The sequence below is a fragment of the Cupressus sempervirens genome, chromosome 8 (genome assembly GCF_028749045.1).
Source record: "Cupressus sempervirens isolate cs-2001-9-10 chromosome 8, ASM2874904v1, whole genome shotgun sequence".
In the NCBI taxonomy this organism is placed as follows: Eukaryota; Viridiplantae; Streptophyta; class Pinopsida; order Cupressales; family Cupressaceae; genus Cupressus; species Cupressus sempervirens.
The window spans coordinates 696,286,911-696,307,899 of NC_143125.1; the positions used below are offsets into that span (position 1 = coordinate 696,286,911).

Below are 20,989 nucleotides of genomic sequence, written 5' to 3' on the forward strand. Positions count from 1 at the left end.
TATAAGCTCATTCTCCAATTTGAATGTTCTTATTCTATCAAGTTTACCAAAGATTCCTTCCAATATAGTCCAGGAATCATGACAATGTGTGCAAGATGCAATATGCTATAGAAAATCATTGAAGATGGTAGATCTAAGAGAGCCAAGTGATTTATCGCTTCTATCAAACCATTTCCTTCTTTCTGTAACACTTGTAGTTGGTTCTACATCCTGTCTAAGAACCCTTCTAAGAAATCCAATACTCATCAACTATTTAGAAACTACTTGTTTCCATTCATGATAGTTATAGGGAGTTAGTAATGAAACTTTTGAAAAATCCATAATGAAAACAAATGATGACTGAAATTAACTGATAACTCCTATAACTTAATGATTCAATTAAGAAATTTAAATCTAAGTATTCACCAAGTGCAAATATAGCCGAAAAAGACCTATTTCTGAAAGTGATATGTCTACTCCAAATCATTAAAATCTAATTATAGATCTAGAAAGTAGAGGAAAAATCATGCACTTCAAAAAAATTGCACCTAAAAATATTGTTGGATGTGCCCAAATAAAGCCTTGAAAGTTGAAAAAAAATTGGGATTTTTGATTTTTAAAACAATTCGGAGATAGAGATCCAAAATCACCTACACCATTGCATAGATCATGCAATTCTACCCCAAAACAAAAAAAAAAAAAAAATCTCAGAAAAAGGAGTCAGTATGAGGAAGATATTGGTGTTTGAAAAACACCTCTAAAATTATTTTTTTCTAAATCACCACTGCTGCACCTTCAAAAATCAAATGGCTATAGATTTGGCCTCAAATGTCTGATTTGGATGAAAAAAAATTTGATTTAACGGTTTTTGGACCTCCTCTATATGATGCCAACCTATGATTTGCACCAACAAGCTCTAATTTTCACCTACAATAGAAGGTCACAAAATATGAATCCTAAAATCTCCTCCAAATTATGATGTCCAAACTACCAATGTTGCACCAACAATAAATTAAGCCAAGATTGCACTTCTTGAGAAGAGGTCTTCACACCATGAGAGCTCTGATACCATGTTAGAGTTTTAGGTGACTCTACAACACCACTAGGATCAAATGAATGACCAAGAAAACTTCCACAAGAGATTGGTAAGACAATTTCATGAAGATGCAAGAATTCTATTATTGATAATGGACTTGATTGACATCCAATAGATTGATTTTAAATTACATAATAGTCCTCCTTATATAGGAGAGGCAATAAGAGACAATGATAAGGGGAATATAAGCTATCACCCACACAAGATGGAATCACATGTCCACCAAAGGTGGATCATCCTCCATTATCTAATGAAGTATGTGAGATGATGAAGATGATCATGTGATAAGTACACTAAAGGTGGAATGAAATAACAACTATGACCACCTAGAGTGGAATTCTCCTACACCATGTGTTTAATTGAGGTGCAAACTCCTAAGTGTCTCAATCAAAAACTACTATGCAATGCATTATCCTAAGTAAGCTTAAGTAAGTGTAATTAGTGGATATTTAATTACACCAACATTATTTAATTCATGGAGTTATGTTTTTTATGGTTTTTACATAGATTGGATACATCAATTGATGTGATCTATGACATTTTTGTGACTTGTGCAGAAGAACCTAAACATCGAGAGGAAAATGTGCAATGTAACTTATTTTTGAATCAATCAAGTCATTCAATGTGAGGTCATGTAAGATAATATATCTAACTTATTTTTGAGCCAGTCAAAGTCATTTCATGTGTTTTAGGTCATTTAAGATAATATTAAATCCATAACTAATGTATTTATAATAAAATTATAATGATAGGTCCTGGGGACATTGCCTATAATAGTCGTTTGGATCAACTATTTATTATCTATATCATACTTAAAATAAAAGAACTATTTTTTTTTTCCATTTTTCAATAAAAGGTCATAAATTTGAAGCTTTGTATATTTATTCATGAAAATTTACTTGGTGAATTTCAAATAAGAAGTAAATTAATTTACATAGTTCATAATATCTATGTGTATTGACCTAACCACCTTGGATCAAAGTAATTTGATAAGGAGACTAATATTTTGAATTTGGTGCACAAAATATTTGCCAAAAATTATTTAACTTGTCCATTTGAGGTGTAGAAATAAGGACTAATGACTACATGTAATTGATTATAATAAATAAGTAACAAAATTGAAGTGTAACTGGAGACCATAAACATTCAATGTAATAGAGACTTATAGAATACAAGGCATTTTTTTAATCAAGGGACTTGAAATCTGCACTATAAGATATACAACAACCTCCATTAAGAGAGATGAGGAAAATACAAGACATATGAAGAAAAGAGAGCTAAATAACACACTTCCTCACAATCAATCATCATTTCACCCCTCAAAGGAAAAAAGCAAGATTCAAACTTTCCCTTTAGATACTAGCTTGTGGGATCGAAGGGCCATGTCAAAAGAGTGAGTGGTTCTTTGGAAGGTAATCCATCATTTTTCATCTTTGGCTACCTCAGCTTGCCAAGTTAAACTCCAAAGATCTATCAAAACCAACAAAGACTTGGATAAAAAGTTCTCCATGTGTAAGGATAGGAAAACCAACATCTATAGAAACCACAACACTTCCAACAACAACAAGGATGATGAACTCCTTAGGGGCAAGAGAAGTAGAGACAACAATTGCACTTAAGTCAACTAGGTTACTTATAGCATTGATAAAAACTATGCCCTCATTTTCATCATTTAAAGGAAAATAATGCATAGGGTAAGATCCAATAGTGGGAATAAGAAGTAATGTGTCATTAAGGGCTATCTTTAGATCATTAGCATGCCCATTCGAATGAAGAGATCCTGTAAGATGTGTAGTGATGAGTAGAAACACCCTTTCACCACAAAGAAGACTTCTTTTGATTTAGCTTTCATAATGTGGTACTTTGTTACAACTTAATTGAATATCCTTAAAAATCTTAATGTTCCTTTTGAACTAATGTCTGATAGCACACAAAACAATGTTAAGTTAGCTATCTCGTCATAGCCTCTTCAATGCACCTTGAATTATAGCCCATATTTGACATATTTGGTTGGATCAACAAGTCTAATGTTAAGAAACAACTCTACATCAAAATTAGAGTTAGATTACAATTCATGTTCAATGTTGGAGTTGTTTCAACAAAGGAAGAATCCCTAGTTCTTGCCTCATTGCCTCCTTTGTTGTTTTGTTTATTTTGTTCTCACTTGATCTTTCCTAGGAACTGTTTGGTGTCTTGTAGTCCATTGCTTCTTTGGTTTTATGCTCTCAGTCCCTTAGCACCTTGGTGGTATTTTGTTGGACATTAATAGATTTATCTTATCTTATCTTATCTTGGAGTTTTCTTAGCCTTAAGTGGTGTTTGTCCATGAGTGATTGTCCTCTAATCATTAAGTTGACAATATTTTAGACATAATTTTTCATGATTAAAACTCTTACAATAAGCCTCATTCAAATCCAATGCCAATCATGTGATAAGGATGGTACTTGAAAGATGTGCACCAAAACATAATCCACTAGACATGCCACCACATCTTGAATACAAATCAAGAAACTTTACCTCAGGTTTGGAAACACTTATTTATCTTAATGTTTGTTTCAGCCCACCATAAAAAACTAAAAGGATTCATGGAACAACCTTTTGCAAATGTTATTGAATGATCTTTGAACCAATGACTTTCCCAATGGTGACATTACTCTTTCCATAGAAATACCTGGTAAGTTTCTACAAATTCTTTCACTGAATCAAACTTAGATTATACCTCCTATGCCTCCTTTGAACTTGTTGTAGATAACTTCAATGAATGAAATTAGAAATATAAATCTAGAACTATCTTTTTCTTTTGCAAGTTGTATTTGGATAGTATCGACTAAGGAGAAGACTTTATTGTTTTCTTGTGTGCTCTTAGACTACAACCATACCCTTAATAAATATAGAAATCATGGGACATGTCCTTAGAAAGGACATGTCCCTTCCAAAGTCTACTTAGCCTAATCTCTAGAAGTTAGTTACTTTCCATGAAATTAACAAGTTTAACCATAAACTAAATCAAAGGAGTTTTAGTTAGATTTAAACTACCATATAAGGATTGGCACCAATATCCTCAAGAGGATAATGCAATGACTTTAAATTAGTATTTATCATGCAATATCATATCAGACCGATCTATTATTAGATCAGCGGGATTACAAGTTACAATATTAACACTCCCTCTTAACTTGATAATCATACTGAGATATCATATCTAGCAACATCAATAAAAATGAACAAGCAAGAATTGATACTCTATATCTATATGAATCTTCTTAACATGTGGTATCATCGAAAACATGATAGATTGTCATATTACTAAACCTGTGATATGACAAATCACTACTACTAGTGATAACAATATTCCAAACAATAAAATATACAGGATAAATATGAAGAATAATTAAGTTCTTCATTTATCTAAGTTGTGACTCATAGATATTGGTATTCTTATAGTTAGGGTTAGGGTTAGGTTGATAATTTGAGTTAGAGTTAGAGTTAGGTTTTGTGTTATTATTGAAGTTAAGGTTAATTTTTTAGTTACTACTACTATTACAACTGATCTAATGCTATTATTACACTTTAGGTTAGTATTAGGGTAATTGTAGGTTAATGTTTTATGTGGGTTAGTCTTGTTATAATGCCCATGATTAGTGGTATTGCGATACATGTTATTAACTTTATAATAATGTACTCCCTCCCTCTCCCATCCCTTCCCACTCGCTCTAGACATTACCTTTATTCACCTCTCTCTCTCTCTCTCTCTCTCTCTCTCTCTCTCTCTCTCTCTCTCTCTCTCTCTCTCTCTATATATATATATATATATATATATATATATATATATATATATATATATATATATATATATATATATATATATATATATATATAACACTATTTATAGTAAGTATTACCTATAGGATTAGGTTAAGGTATATAATTTACTACTTGCTTAGTACACTCACATATAGAGATAGACTTAAAGTTAGGATCCAAGTTTTATAATTTCATCTATATGACACTTAGTATTATTGTTAGGGTTAATAAGTGGTTAAATATTACACTAAAATAAGGGACACAGTTAAGGAAAGTATGATATTTTAGGTTTAGCATTGGAGTATTGAGAGTATAACTATGGTAAAAAATGGGATATAGGTTGTAAAAATGACTTGAGTAGTGGGAAAAATATAATCATGTATTGTTCTTGAAAGGGAAATTATAAGTCCCAACTGAACTATTTAGATGATGGATAAGGTGTGGAAGAATAGATAAGAATCAATTTTATAGAAAAACATTCTCCATTATAATGTAACATTATATATTGTAGAATTTTTAATAATGCTAATGCAAGTTTTATTGCAATAATTAAGAATCGTAATCAATAAATATGCCTATCATGAAGGGAATCTATTCAAACTTATGATTTTCTTCACATATACAGAGTTTAAGGTCTCCATAAATAGAGATCCCTTTGATGAGATTTAAGATAATATGGGAAATTATCTTCTCGATTATCTGGGTCTACTTCATAGGCACATCTTTCTCTCATAATTTCATTTTTGAATTCACGAAGCCTCAGAACATCTCTCCTTCTCTCCTTGCCCTGCCATTTTCTCAACTACTTTCTGGATTTGGAATACTTTAAATTACCGAGCAGTAATGCGTGATTGATCTCGCGCTTCTCTATGTATATCCTACCAATAAAACATGAAAGATTAATGTTTTCAAATGTTGTAATAAATGAGAGTTAAAAATTATGAATCGTTACACCGACAAGGGTTGAAATGAAGTGGTGAACATAATGAAAAGGAGTCATTACAAATGGCTGAAAGTTGCAAAATGAAATGTAAGATGATGAGACGGCCAAAGATAATAGAAACTGTGACTTTCTGGAGCCTTCTCGGTTCATATCATTCACACTTTTTCTGCATTTTTTTTTTCTTGTCGAATGAAAATAGGTGTCTAGCAAGAACAATTACTCTATTAAATTGCTCTTAGATTTTTTATTTTTTATTAGGTTGGAATCAAATTATTATTATTTATTAATTATATTCGTTTAAAGTTACTATAAAATTATTGGTGTATAAAGCTTAATTAATTTTAATTATAGTTATTTAAAGTTAATATAAAATTATTCATCAACATTTTAGTTTTTATTTTATATATGGTGTTTAATTGGCATAATCAGAATTTATTTCTATTTTAAGGTTATTATTACCTAAAAGTTAGAAGTAGAGTTATGGTTAGGGTTAGAGTTAAGGTTATAGTTAGGATTTAAATTAGGGTTAGGACTAGGACTAGAGATAAGGCTAAAGTTAAAATTAGGGTTAGGGCAAGGAAACAATTATAGTTAGCATTAGGATTAGGAGAAGAGTTAGAGTTAGAGTTAGAAATAGAATTAAGGTTAGAATTATGGTTAGGGTTATGTTAGGGTTAGAATTAGAGTTATGGTTGGGTTAGGGTTAGAGTTAGGGTTAGGTTTAGATTTATGGTTAGGATTAGAATTAGGGTTATAGTTAGACTTAGGGTTAGGGTTACAGTTACAGTTACAATTATCATTAGGAACAGGGTTATAATTAGAGTTACGATGAAACTTTTAGTTGTTTAATATTATAATAAGTTTGCATATTGTAGTAGGGTAAGGATTATGGTTTGTGACTATATATATTGTTATAGTTAAGCTTTCTATAAGACTTGCAAAGATAATGGGTATATGAGTACAACTATGGTTAGAGTTAGAGTTATGGTTAAAAGGGTTAGAGTTAGGGTTAGGGTTAGTCATAGGGGTAGGGTTAGTGTTAGAGGTAGGATTAAATTTAGGGTTAGGTTTAGGATTAGGGTTGGGGATATAGTTGGCATTAGGATGTTTAGACTCTATATTTTTTCACATAATGATTTTTTATATCAGCACCTAAACAATAATCTATTTAAGTTTGTAGCTAACAAATGGAATACACTTTGAAACCAATTGTAATTTTAATATTAAAGTTTTTAATTATAATGTAGAAATGACATTTCATTAAAAAATGATTTTTTTGGAAAAAGCCAAATGTAGATACAAATGATTATTTTCTATATTATTTTATATTTTTAATGGAAATCATATTATAGTATAGCTACTAGCAATTACACATTTTTTTGTGTACAATGATAAGTTGATAGGAGTGATATGTTTGATGTCGAGTAAAAGTGGAGTATTATGCATGAATGCAACATAGATTATTTATGTAGTATCAAAGACTATAGTTCAATTATATATGTTTAGGATTATAGTTCAATTAGGGCTAGAATTAGTCAATTATATGAGGGTCAGTATTTAATCAAGATTAGTCTTTCAACATGGTCAAATTGTTACCTAGGTTTGAAGTATAATCATGGTTTAATTATATTGATATTAGACTTTTATTTTGAGGTAAGGTTTAGTTATATTTATGGTACTTCAAATTAATTATATAATATAGGATTAGGTCAATTTGTTTAGATTGTATATAGATTAAACTTTAATTTTGTTTATCATACATTTTATGGTTTGGTTTAAGGATTCATTTAGATTGTATATAAATTAAGATTCAATTTTTTTTAGTATAAGTTTTAAGATTAGGTTTAAGAATTCATTTATCAAGTGATTCTAAGTTTTCATCAAAGATGGGAGTAGATCAAATGGAAGGTGCTAAAAGCTCAATTGCTATTTACTAATAGGATAGGAAATATGAGATTTTAGATAGATTTAATATTAGAGTTAGCTTTGGATTTTGGATTATAATTGTAATTATAAGTATCTTTTTGGATTTATCTAAGATTAGGGTTAGAATTTTTATTTGCAATTAGAAATATATTATAGGCTTTACATTACACATTGGTTATGGTATTTGTTATGTAATTTGTAATTTTTTAATTTACTAGTTGACTTTTTTACACTTTGTTTACTAAAAGTTGATCAAACATTAATTTTTTGATGTATTTTTATTTTATTTTTTATTTTTAAAAATGTAATCAATATTGATAAGTAAGAGGTGTTTTCCATTAGTAATGTTGTATTATGATATTTTTATTATAATTCAAGCATGTAGTTATATATATATATATATATATATATATATATAGATTAATCAAAAAGGAAAAGTACAACAAGGAGTAGTGGGGAAGCAAGGCCTCAATCCAACAAGTTCACAACATAAGAACCAATTACAAAGTAGGGCTGCTCATTACAAAATATAACAATTGTTCAGAGTAAAAAACACCAAAAACAAGCCAGTAGTAATTAGTGCAAGACACCACTGTAGTATTCAACACAGGAGGTGCAAGCGTGTAGGTTTTGATAAATGATATTATTTTTATTCATAATATTATGGATCAATCAATAAAAATAATCATATTTGAGTTGAATGAATATGTTAAAAAGATGGGATAGAGATGATTAAAGAATCTAGTTAAAATGATTTAAATTTATGTCTAGTACTTTAAAATATATTTTAAAATTGGCAAGAAAAACATTATTTAATAAAGTTAATGAATAATTATATTTTGTAATATGTTTCATTAGAAATATTAATGCACATTTATAATGCACCCAATTTATGTTCTGTGTTTAATCAATGAGTATATGTGATCAAAAGAATTGAACAACAATCTTATAATCTATGTTTAATTCACTAATTTAAAAATGTCATTTGTCTTTCATTGACCTCATTCATGCTATAAATAGTTAATTTAATTTAAAAAAAAAATTAAACTCTTTTGTACAGTGTTTGTCTAGTTAACTCATTAAATCAAATTTCAAATTTACTAATTATTTGTACACAAACTACAAAAAAAAAATACGTACAAATGTGTCTTTGTTTTTCTTCCCTATATATACTTCGTAGGTTTCAAAATTCAAAATTCAAAACTCAAAAATATCAATCAAGTGAATTGGAAAAGGCTAATGATAACCATCACAGCTAAGTTTACATACTCCACTCATAAATTGTATACTGTTATCACAACTACATTTACATATTCTAAGTTCGTACATGGTATATTGGATTTAGACAATTTCTTTAATAAGTTTTGTACGTGACTTGAGTAGTTGTAGTCTATTGTTTTGGTTTCTATCTATTACAACTAGTCCTATGCACACAAGGTCAAAAGTGATTGTTTGAATTGAGGTCTCATGCATATCCCCTCTTTACTTGTTAAATATTCTCTTTAACCACTTCAAAAATTGCACAATTGATCTAATACTAATACACAAATACTTCAATAATAAAATAAGTAAAAAACATTGTAAGCTACATATTTTTTAGCGGACTTTAAATAAATAGAATCCAATGAGGGTAGTGGACCACTTGGTGTGGGGAAGAAACCTATGTAAATCATGTATTAGTAGCTTACCTAGAAAGTGCTAGAAAGATCTCGATTCTCTGGTATCAAAGAGTGGTGTGACGATAGATGCTGACGAGGTACATTTGTGCAAGAAAACATAGAGTTATGCTGTCGAGCTGTCGGTGGATGAGAGCCAAGCATTATAATTATTAGATTTGGCGGTGCCAAGCATTTTCATTATCTTCTCATCCATTTGAATCACTCACTCTGTAAGTGAAGATAAGTTGTAATGGAGGGAATATTACGAATAAGGTTAGGCACGTGGTGGTAATATCATACCCTGCAATGGGGCACACGAATTGCATGTTGCAGTTCTCGAAGAGTTTGGCCGTGAGGGGTTTGTAGGATTCAAACAACAGCAGCAACACAATAAAAAAATATATATATATTCAAAACAAGGAAGGCTCTGTTTTACTGCAGAGAAAAAAAATTGATATATTATTCCAACTACAAATTGCTATTCAGCTAATACATTTATTCAAATAAAAATTGTTAAAACTAATCCCTAACACATAGATCAAAATATAGATCAAGAGTTCTCATAGTAGTTTTAGCATTATTCCATGCCTATGATTAAGGATGAGAGAAGAAGTAACTAAGACTAGACAAAAATGCATCCAAAAATATCATCTAATGCATGCCATATATACAGCATGCTTCTTGTTTAAACTACTCCTAAACTGAAGTATTCTAAAAATCATTTATAGAATGGTGGAAATGGAGCAGTGGAGCTGGAGTTTGAAGTGGAGTCAATTAGTGTTGAAGTTGCATGCTTATTTCAGTTTTACCGAATAGCAACATTAATCTTCATACTCCCCCTTCATGCTGAGAGGACTAACAATTCGATCTCTGAGTACCAAAAAATGATCTTTTGCAATTGCCTTTGTGAAGATGTCTGCGATTTGCTCCTTTGTGCTAATGTACTTCAACTCAACCGCTTTATTTTGTACCAAATCTCTGATGAAATATTGTTTCAAATCAAAGTGTTTGGTCCTGCTATGATGAACCGGATTCTTGGCCAATTTAATGGCACTTATGTTGTCACAAAAAATCACAGTAGGCTGAATTTGTATTTCTCCAATTTCTTCAAGAAGCTTTCTAAGTCATAAAGCTTGTGTGCCAGCTAAAGTGACCGCAACATATTTCGCTTCTGTAGAAGAAAGAGCAACCATACTTTTCTTCTTTGAACTCCATGTAATTAAACTAGAACCCAAAGAAAAACAATTACCAGATGTAGATTTTCGGTCATCCAAACAACCTCCCCAATCTGAATCACTAAAGCCAAGAAGCTCAAACTTATTAGAAGAATAGTGAATGCCAAAATCTACCGTGCTTTTCACATACTTCAAAATTCTCTTGGCTGCCTTCATATGTTCTTCTGATGGATTTGTCATATACCTTGAAACCAATGAAACTGAATAAGCAATATCAGGCCTTGTGTGAGTTAAAAACATCAAACTCCCCACAATGCTTTTGTATAATGTCTCATCAACAATTTTAGCACCATCATCTCTACATAATGTAACTCCATGAGCAATTGGAGTGGAAAGAGGTTTACAATCAGCCATATCAAATTTTTTCAACATATCTTTTGCATACTTTTCTTGACAAATAAAAATTTCATCTTGACCTTGATAAACCTCCATGCCAAGAAAGTACTTCATGAGACCTAAATCTTTCATCTCAAACTCATTCATCATAGCAACTTTAAATTCATCTTTCATCTTTGAACTACTACCCATATATAACAAATTGTCAACATACAAACTCACAATGAGAATATCATTACCTTCTTGTTTGTAGTAAAGGGTAGGTTCACTCTTACTTCTTTGAAAGCCATTCTGCTGAAAATATCCATCAATTCTTGCATACCATGCACGTGGTGTTTGCTTGAGGCCATACAAAGCCTTCTTCAACTTGTAGACATAATCTTCTTTGCCTTGAATCTCAAAACCTTGTGGCTGTCCCACATATACCTCTTCTTCTAAGTACCCATTCAAGAAAGCACTTTTCACATCCATGTGATGAATACTCCATTTCTTTTGAGCTGCAAGAGAGATTAGCATCCTAATAGTTTCTTGTCTTGCTACTGGTGCAAAAGTTTCTTCATAATCAATGCCATACCTTTGAGTGAAACCTTTAGCAACCAATCTTGCCTTGTGTCTTTCAACACTCCCATCACTATTATACTTGGTCTTATAGACCCATTTTGTGCCAATCTTCTTCTTCTTATGTGGAAGATCTACAAGCTCCCATGTTTCATTCCTATCAATGGAATCCATCTCTTCATTCATTGCTTGCAACCATACCTCATTAGCACATGCATCTTCAAAACATGATGGCTCAAAATCAGCTTTAGCAAGTAATGCAAAATTTACTGTCTCACCTATTGGATCTTCTTCATGTGCTTGATTTTGACACCTCTCATAAATATCACTCAATCTTTTTACCTTCCTTGGAGGACTAGAGGATGGACTTGCTCTTGGGATTGGTGAGGAGTTTCTTGGTGGGCTTGGTGATCTTGAAATAGAACCATTAGCTGGTTGTTCATTATCATTATCAGCAATATCATCATCATCCAAAACTAATTTTGGCTTTCCAACATGTTGTTTTTGATGACTATAAACTCCCTCTTCATCAAAAATCACATCTCTTGAAACAACAATCTTATTAGTAATAGGATTGAATAATCTATAAGCTTTGCTTTCCTCACTATAGCCCACAAAAATACATGATTCACTTTTAGCATCTAGCTTTTGCCTATTTTGATCAGGGATGTGAACATAAGCCAAACAACCAAAAACTTTAAAATGATTTACATTAGGCTTTTTCTCATACCATGCTTCATATGGAGTCATCTTGTGGAGGGCACTTGTAGGACTCCTGTTGAGAATATATATGGCTATAGCAACTGAATCAGCCCAATAAGAATTGTTCAAACCCTTGGTTTGTAACATGCTCCTTGCCATTTCTACCACAGTACGATTCTCCTTTTCAGCCACTTCATTTTGTTGGGGTGTGTATGCAGTTGTGAGTTGTCTTTTGATGCCATTCATCTCACAAAAATTCTGAAAATTATTTGAGCAAAATTCTCCTCCTCGATCTGTTCTCAAACATCTTATTGTGTTCCCTTTCTCATTCTCTACACAAGCTTTAAACTTCTTGAATGTATCAAAGGCTTCATCTTTAGTCTTCAAAAAATATACCCAACACATGCGTGAGTAATCATCAATAAAAGTAATGAAATATGACGACTTACCCAAACTTTGTGTTTGCATTGGACCACAAATATCTGAATGAATAAGTTGAAGTGGGTATTGGGCCTGCCATGCATTGCCTTTTGGAAATGATTCCCTTGAATGTTTCCCTTTTGCACATCCTTCACAAATCTTTTTATGCTCTTCAACCTTAGGCAATCCAAGAACTAATGCATTTGATGTTAGATTCTTCAAACTGTTGAAATTTAAATGGCCATACCTGAGATGCCACAACCAACTTTTATCCTCATAAGCCATATTGACAAGCTGATTATCATTTTGACCAAACTTCAAAGGAAACATCCTATTCTTTTTCATAGGAACAACTGTAATCACTTTATTTTTTTTATTCTTATCATAGATAGTACAGTGCATGTTCTCAAATACCACTCTATAATTCTTCTCACATAGCTGCCCAACACTCAATAAATTATGCTTTAACTTGGGAGTATAATAAATATCTTGAACACTTTTCATACCTTCCTTTGTCTGAACATCCATGGCTCCTTTGGCCGCAACATCCACAGTATTGTTATTACCAAGGGTAATATTGGATCTGTAACTATCATCAAGCTTTGAAAATATTTCTCTGTTGCCAAACATATGGTTAGAGCATCCAGAATCCAAATATCAAACATCATTCACAGTACTTTCACCTTTCTCATAACACAAAAATAAATTACCCGAGGAAGGATTCTCATCTTGTTGGGCATAATTTGCACTATTGTTACCTGATTTCAGTCTACACTCTCTCTTAAAATGTCCATACTTATTGCAATGATAGCATTGGATGTTCCTTTTATCAAATCTACCTCTACCTCTGCCTCCTTGAGCACCTCCTCTTCCTCTAGATCCTCTTGAAAAATTCGAATTTTGGCCCCTTCCCGAACCTTTGTTGTTGTTACTACTGCTGCTAGCACCATCGTTCTTTGAAATTTGCAATTGGGAAGCAAAAGCCTTCTCATTAACACTGATAGATGTGTCCCTTATTCTATCCTCATGTGATATAAGAGATCCAACCAATTCATCATACTCCATGGTAGCTAAATTTTTTCTTTCTTCTATGGCAATTACTACAATATTCCATCTTGGGGTTAGAGATCTCAATACCTTTTGTATTATTTTCTCTTGAGCAATAGATTCACCCAAAGTGGCCATTTTATGAGTCACATCTTTCACTCTCACATAGAAATCTCCCACACTCTTTGTCTCCTTCATCTTCAAGTTCTCATATTCTCTTTTCAAGGTTTGTAGCTTCACAACCTTGATCTGATCATTGCCATGGTAAGCATCTTTTAGAGTCTTCCAGGCCTCTTTTGCTGTCTGTGCATCAGCAATTCGAGGAAACAAGCTCTTATCAAGAGCCATCTGAATGTGAAACAATGCCATTGCATTCTTTTTTTCAGCTTCTTTCTTCAATGTCCTGTCATTAGGTTGGAGAGTATTCCAATCTGCAGGCTCTTCATATCCAGATTCAACGATCTCCCAAAAATCTTTCCCAATCAAAAAAGTCTTCATCTTGATTGACCAATATTGGTAATCAACTCCATCAAACTCTGGGATTTGCAAATTGTGAGCCATGCTGCTGTCTTCCAAACACCTTCAGCTCTGATACCAAATGTAGGATTCAAACAACAGCAGCAACACAATAAAAAAATAATAATAATATTCAAAACAAGGAAGGCTTTGTTTTATTGCAGAGAAAAAAAATTGATATATTATTCCAACTACAAATTGCTATTCAGCTAATACATTTATTCAAATAAAAATTGGTAAAACTAATCCCTAACACATAGATCAAAATATAGATCAAGAGTTCTCACAGTAGTTTTAGCATTATTCCATGCCTATGATTAAGGATGAGAGAAGAAGTAACTAAGACTAGACAAAAATGCATCCAAAAATATCATCTAATGCATGCCATATGTACAGCATGCTTCTTGTTTAAACTACTCCTAAACTGAAGTATTCTAAAAATCATTTATAAAATGGTGGAAATGGAGCAGTGGAGGTGGAGTTTGAAGTGGAGTCAATTAGTGCTGAAGTTGCATGCTTATTTCAGTTTTACCGAACAGCAACATTAATCTTCAGGGTTTGATCATCACCTTCGTAAGCTTCAACGTGACCAAAGAGAAAATAATGGAGGCTGAGGAGTATATTGTGCAGCGTCTGAAGTTGGACATTCGCTTTCGATACATTCCTGACGGTATTCCAGAGAATGAGCACATTGTCGACTCAAATATAAATCCGGCGGTGTTTAACCACATGCAGAACAACATGGACGGCTCGGGAGTCAAACACTTGATCCGCCGGCTCAACGCCAGAGTTGACTCTCCTCAGGTGGCCTGACCCGTCTCCAAGAAGCTCCGGATTCAACTTGCCTTCTTCTGGATGCAGTCTGCCGCCGTCTTCTCCATTTATATTCACTTTCTCAACTGTTAGAATTCCTGCTTTGCCTTCTTTTCGTTTTTTTTTCTATTAAGATTAAAGAGATTCTATAAAGATTAAAGAGATTCTATTAAGATTGAAGAGTCTAAGCTTTCTTTTCTTTATGTATTCATAATTTAAATTTTTATCAACCTTATTGTCATAAAAGAGTAAAAGTGAGCAATCCTTTCCAATATTTAAATAAGCAGATCTGTTTTTCGTTTAGTTCTCTGGTCTTCTCATTCGCTCTCTTTACCCCCGTTTTGGATGAGATTCTGTAGCCAGACATTTTCCATTACATGGAAAAATTCTTATGGTGTTATGGTTTTCCTCTACAGACGAGGAGCGGGAAATGAACAACAAGTTGCCTGAAAACGTCATAATCCAGCTGTGTTGAAACCGTCTGATTTACCGTCAGCATTCATGAATTCAAATGGCTTCCGAAACCATTATCTTCGCCAGTTGTAGGAGAGCGCAAAGGAGGCCTCGTGGGTACTCACCAATACATTCTACAAGCTTAAGCCTCAAACCATCAATTCCCTAACATCCCCTTTCCTCCCAATCGACCCTTCCATACCCTCGGCTTCTCTGCATGACCCCAGGTTCAGCGGACAGACAGGTGGGTGCTAATCCTTGGAAAGCAACAGACTGCATTGAATGGCTGAACGACAAGCTCCATTTGTCAGTCTTGTACATTTCATTCGGCAGCATTGCGGTCATATGCCCTGAGCAGATCAAAGAGCTCGCTTTGGCTAACCAGCGGACCAAAACTTCCTTTGAGTAATCTGGCCTCCTCCAGGACACGGTCACATTGGGGAAGTTCTGCCCGCTGGTTTCTTGGAGGAGACCGCGGAAAGGGCATACTGGCGGACTAGTGTTGCCAGGTGGAAGTTCTTTCTCATCCCTCTGTGGGGGTGTTTATGAGCTACTGCGGTTGGAATTCTACACTGGATTCCTTGAGCTTGGGAGTCCCTGTTCTCACTCTGGATATTTAGACGGATCAGCCCACGAATGCTAAATGTTTGGCGGATGGTCGGAAGACTGGGCTGAGAATGAGGAGAGGGGAAGATGGGATTGTGATGGGGACGAGATTCAGATGTGCCTGAGGATTTCATTTGAGAGCGAGGGGGGAAAGCAAATGAGAATCAATGCTCTCCAATGGTGGGAGTTGGCAACAAGTGCTTGCAGTGATGGCGGCTCCTCTGACGCCAATCTCATGAAGTTTATTCAGGAGATCTTTGATTGGATTTCTTAAATATCACGGTTTGATTCCTAGACTAAAAGTATTAAATAGTTAAAGTTGGTTTATTTTTCCATCCTTAATTTCTTACTTAGCGTGGGATGTTTAAGGGTGGCCATCAGACATAAAGACGACCAGTAGCTGATGTTGAACATAAGAAATTTGTATTTTGAAAGAGAGATGATATGATCATTAGGTGTTTCTTGCATGGAAAAAAGGGTAGAATCTCTACACTAAAAAACAGGTAGTACTAGTACTTCATTCTATTCTATGATCTTCAAGGATAGGAAAACATCATTATATTCTATTGTAGTGGAATGCTTAGTGATGCATAGCATTCAATTGTTTTTTTTTAGAAAGTTATGTTTTTAATTAAATGGTATATTAGTATGCATGAAGTTGGAAGCTGGAATTATTTTGTAATACCTTTATTCATCAATATCTAATTAAATATTATATTCATTGATATATTTTCTTATATATATATATATTCTATTCAACACAAATATTTATGTATTGATTTTTATGTAATTATTTACCATTTAAATTTGTCTATTATTCCATTCTAGGACAAGTTTGTAGATGGAGTAGTCATAAAGAGTCATCACCTTAGTGCCTTTACAAATCAAAACTTAGTTAATTAACTTTCTTTGTCATTCTTTTGAGTTAAATAAAAATATTTTTAGTATGGTATGATGTTATGAGCTAGTATTTAATGACATTCAATATATCTACTTTGATAAAATTCAAGAAAAAATCAAAACTGCATCATTATAAAGAATTCAGTGTCTTTTGATTTCTATATTAAAAAATGAGATTATATATCTTGAGTGGCTTTCTTTTTTCTTTTTAGAACACTTGGAATCAAAAATAGGAGAAATGATCTCTTTTAGAAGGGATTATGTTAAATGAATTTGTATACAAATTTATAGTACAATATAAAAAGTATTGGCTAAATTATTCTATGCTAAAAAATAGCTAATACGAATAATTCACATATAAGAAAAATATTATATTTATATTTCTCTATTACTTGACATATATGAAATATATAAAAGTGAAGATTTTAAAAAGTATATAGAATTCATACAAAAAAAAATGTCATAGTAATCCTCAAGAAACAAGAGAAATACTTTGAGATGAAACTAAATACCTATATAATAGACAATCCCTCTTCAAAAGTTCCCAAAAAAGTTATTTTCTTAAAGTGGGATAAATTTCTTGTCAACAACATTGTATAGGATGATTTAGATGCACTACAAGATCTGTGCCATGTTCTAATATCTTGGTGTTAGTATGGAAGTCTAAATATTTTATGGTGTTTAAAATAAAAGTGAAAATGTTTATGAGTTCCATACTCATAATAGCTTGATAAATAATAAAAGTGACAAAAGATAAGCGACAATGATATAGGTGACATTATAAACTAACACATTGTAAGCGACATGTTCATAAATAATAAAAGAGATAAATTCATAAGTGACACATATTTAAGAAACACTTAAACAAATGTTAGTTATACAATAAAGTGTCACTTATCAAATGTCGCTTATAGAAATGGTGTTTAATTTGTAATAATGATATAACAACAACTGAAACAACATTTATTATAAGCGACTGATAATTGTAATAATAGACAGTTTATAAGTGACATTTTAAATGCAAAGTATACATCACTTGATAAAAGAAACTATTATAAATGACAATTGTTGATAATGTTATAAGCAGCAACTAAAACACTATTTATTATAAGTGACAATCACACACTTAAACTGTCATGTCCCATTTTCAAATAATTAAAAATAATAATCTTTGCTAAGGCAGGCAAGCACAAAAAGGTGAAGTTTCAGCAAAGGGGGATAATCTTTGGAAGCGAATGGACTAATAAATGAAAATTATTATTAAAATATGTTTTATTAACCCCTCTTGGATGTGAGTTAGGGTTATGCCCTCTTTTAAGGGGTTTCGAGGCATTTCGGGCTCATTCCAGAACTTGATTTTTGCTCATTTCTTTGTTATTCTTTAGAGGCTGCCAAACCTATGGAGAAGGAGACCCAAGAACAGGAGTTTGCAGGTTTCCAGGGAGATCCAAGAATGGGAGTTTGCAAGTTTCCAAGAAGGCTAAGGACATGAGTTTGAAGCCATTCCATGTGCATGCTCATGCAGAGTTTTCCTTTGTGCTGAACAGTGCAGATTTGTGAGTTTTCGAGTGTATTTTTTGTAAGAGTTTGGTGTTTTCGGTTGAGTATTTCATATTAGTTTGGGTTGTTGCTGTATATAGGACTTTTAAAAGTTAAAATAGAGCTGAAAATATATATTTGGATATGATTATACTTCTGTGATAGATTATTAAATTTTTGTGGTGATTCCGGGCTATTTTGTGCTATTTTCGGGAGACCGATTAGCATTGTTTTTGTCCTCCATTTGGGAGCTATTGTGTGCATGTTATATAGATCTGGAAATGTCATTTTATAGGCTGTTATGCTGCTCAAATTTTTGTAAAAATTTCCACTTTTAGATTTATTAATAATAGGTGAAGCTATGAAGCTTTTGGCACTATTTTTGGCATACCCGATTTGGGGTTTATTGAGAAATTGGTGGATCTTTGTGATATTAGTTGTTTGATCTTAAAAATCTGATTAGAGGTTGGAAATATCATACAAAACCAGTAAAGGGACATTTCAGTGGTATCAGAGCCATGATCTTGCCAGCCTGAGGGTTTGTAGAAGTTTGCATGTGAGTTTTGACAACTACCCAGGTCTTGCATGTCAGTTTTGACAACTACCCAGATCTTCCATGTCAGTTTTGAAAACTACCCAAATCTTGCATGTCATAATTTATGGTTGCATGTTGCTTCCAATTAGCTGGATGTCAAAATTTATAGTTTCATTCTACTTCTAATCATTTGCATGTTAGTTCTTGGTGAATTTGGTGGTTGCATGTTGCTTCTAATCAACTGCATGTCAAAATTTATGGTTGCATGCAACTAAGTGAAAGAGAAAAGAGATATTTATAGCGAGAAAAGAATAAAAAAAATTTGATCAAACCTCCAGTTGAAAGTAAAAGTATAAAATCCAAGGAAGGAAAAAGTATGGCTAATCTAGATGAGATGGCAAAGAAATTCTTCCAAGACATCCAAAATACTTAGAAGAAAACAGTGGATAGTTTGGCAGAAACTAGAGAGGCTTTACAAATATTGACAAAAAAATTGCAAGGAGTTGCATCTATTAATGAGAAAGGGAGCACTTCAAAGGAGTTAAGAAATCTGAAACTCACACCCTCTCAATCAACAAAAACTATTTTTCTGCATGCAGATGAGCCACCAGTGCCAAATCTAGCCCTTAATCCCATGGAAGAGGTTACATGTAACTTGATTTCATTAAGAGCTACTTACAATGGTTTAGATGATGACTTTCACAGTTTAGTTCCTTTTAAAGAATATGTGGATATGATGAACACTTTGATGCCCAAGAAAGAGTATAAAAGGGAGCATGACATAAGTGTAAGAGAGCTCAAAAATAAAATAAGCAAGTTTATAGCACCTACTTTTGATGGAACAAATAAAATTTCAGCTAAAGCATGGCTACAAAAATTACAGACCTTCTTCACACTTAACCCCATGAAGGAGTGTGATGCTAAACTCAAATTGCTAGTCTACACTTGGAAGATGCAGCCTATGATTGGTGGTATCATGGAATGACTACTCAAGGTCATGATCAGGTAACTACATTTGATGATTTTAGTCAAAGAGTGATAGATAGATTTGACCTCAAGGATGATGATTATGAGGATGTTGTTGTGCATGATGGTGAGATACCTGGTAGAGATGAGCAGACATTGAGCATTCATGACTTTTTTGAGAGAGAGTACCAGGCACAGTTAGATGCTTCGTCACATGAGGTTGAGGCTAGTAGTACTTCACATGATTTATCCTACCAGCTGAAGGTGAGTGAAGATAGTATTGTGACTAAATTATCTCATCATGACGTGTATGTGGAGTTAGTTGGTATTGGTCATATTACTCAGGTGATGAGTTTGCTTGAGTTACTAGTTGATTCTAGTTTATGGATATGGACTCGAGATTATTATATTGGCATTTGGGATTCAGTTGACTAGAGATCTTTAACACTTTTTGGTAGCAGTGTTTGTTTGGGTGCTATGATGGATTTGATTAGCAGATTGCACGGTGTTGTCTTTTCTTGTGCTAGCAGCTTGTTCGATGTTGGTATTAGTTTTTATACACCAGTGTTGGGCTTTGTTCATATATCCAGTTGACCATTTTTGCTGGAATGTGTTGATGATCATTCATATTTGGCAGTGTGTATAGATGAGTCCCAGGATCATATTGGCATTGATGACATCCAGGAGGATGCAGTGGGAAATTTTGAAGACTTAGTTTCCTTGGCAATTTCTTTTGGTACAGAGGAGTTAGACATCAGTGCTACAGTTTTTGATACTCCATATGTTGATGTGAGCTTTGGATTTGATTCACAGGATATGGATGGTAATACTCTAGAGACTAGTAACTTTGAGGATACTCCTTTAGACAGTGCATCAGAGAAGGTTTGTAGGAGACAGTCTAGCCAGTGCCATCATGTGTCTAATCAGATGAGAGTTAGTGAGCGAGACATTGCTATT

At 33.0% G+C, this 20,989-nt stretch overlaps 1 pseudogene; it reads left to right on the top strand.

Moving 5' to 3' along the window:
- Positions 1-16,369, top strand: part of LOC149544360 (UDP-glycosyltransferase 74D1-like) — a 28,421-nt pseudogene extending 12,052 nt beyond the window's left edge.
- The last annotated feature ends 4,620 nt before the right edge of the window (positions 16,370-20,989 follow it).